Source organism: Limulus polyphemus, unplaced genomic scaffold, assembly GCF_000517525.1.
Source record: "Limulus polyphemus unplaced genomic scaffold, Limulus_polyphemus-2.1.2 Scaffold1874, whole genome shotgun sequence".
Taxonomy (NCBI): Eukaryota; Metazoa; Arthropoda; class Merostomata; order Xiphosura; family Limulidae; genus Limulus; species Limulus polyphemus.
In genome coordinates, this window is record NW_013667484.1 from 223,641 (window position 1) to 225,485 (window position 1,845).

Consider the following 1,845-nt stretch of genomic DNA (forward strand, 5'->3'; position numbering starts at 1 on the left):
GATGACTAGCTGCCTTCGCTCTAGTCTTACACTGCTAAATTAGGGACGGCTAGCGCAGATAGCCCTCGTGTAGCTTTGCGCGAAATTCAAAAACAAACAATTAATCGATGTTCTTTCTCCTTCACCATTAACGTGGCATGCATTCTGGAATAAATATTTATTTACCACGAAAAAGAAGTAAGTAACTGCTTCAGATAAGTAAACACAGATTGAATTCTTTACTTCATCCCTCTAGCTCTAGAACTAACACATACTGTAAAATTTGTGAAAGTGAAAGTAAGGATCTGCTGGCTTTGGTCACTAGGTGATCGCCTTACAAGCGTCTAACTTAATGATTCCTACTGCACATCACGATGCTTACTTTTGGAATTACTTCCTTCGCCTTACAAGCGTCTAACTTAATGATTCCTACTGCACATCACGATTCTTACTATTGGAATTACTTCCTTCGCCTTACAAGCGTCTAGTTTAATGATTCCTACTGCACATCACGATGCTTACTATTGGAATTACTTCCTTCGCCTTACAAGCGTCTAATTTAATGATTCCTACTGCACATCACGATGCTTACTATTGGAATTACTTCCTTTAGGGCAAATAATAGCAAAATAAAAGGTATTTTAAAAACCATTTCAAATCACATTTTAAAGTTGTAACAATTAAACTTTGCCAAAGGGTGCACATTAAACTTCCCTGTTCAAATTCAAACCACCAAGAAAAACTTCTTGCGCTAATATGTTTTTTTTTTTGCTAAACAAATATTAGGGACACTGAAAATTTGGAAATTGTCTAGCAAACTTTGCGCAGCTCTAGAATCAAACACGAGTAAAGCTTTTGAATGAAACTTTGACAGATTGTTCTAGAGGTGTACAATGTCTAGGATAGAGCAACACGTTTATCATTTTTAATTCATGCACAATGAGCAGTCTAGGTAAGTAGAAAAATCGTATAATAGTTTCGTTTATTCTTTTCTTTATTTTGGCTACAAAACTACCGTTTTCTTATGTTCAAAAAGTTTTAGTAATACTCTCAACTCCTATTTAAAACCATTGGAAGTTTAAAAAAATGACGTATTGCACAATCGCGAGAATGAGGTAAAGCTTTTGTTCACGTGACATTTTTTTTAATTTTTATATTCCAGTTTACGTTTACAGCATCTTCTTTCGAGAGTTTGTTTGAAGTTAAGCACAAAGCAACAGAATGGGCTATCTGTGCTCTGCCCACCAAGGGTTTCGAAACCCGGATTCTTTCGTTGTAAGTCCGCAGACATACCGCTGTGCCACTGGGGGGCTCTTTCGAGAGAAGCTTTCGTAAAGTTTCTGCAAGGCCTAGTTGTAAAAGAAGTACAACGATACAGAAACACATCAGTAATTGTTAGAACAGACCTTCGAGGTTACTCTTATAAAGTGACGTCATTAGTTGCAAGAAGACAAATGAATATTAACCGATTTTTGGAACACAAGATAACAGGATATAATCTATACCGATAATCACTTTCAAGTTACCACCAAATAGAATATCTATCATATTATAAGATATTTCTTTTCATATCATTTAATGTTCCCAGAAAGATGATAAAAAACTGAATTGCAATATAATGATAAAAACTTTGGTAACAACAGTATGCTCTAACATCCAAAAATAAAAATAAAATAAAAATGTACTTGAATAAGATGTTGATGTTGTATTTAGAAATTTCACCCAAAGCTACATAAAAGCTATTGGCTCATCATTGTCCCTAATTTTGAAACTTTAAACTAGAGAGGAAAGCAGCACTCACCGCCAACTCTTGAGGTATGACCGTCACTCTTATAGCACATTCACTGCCACAAAGTACGGAACACG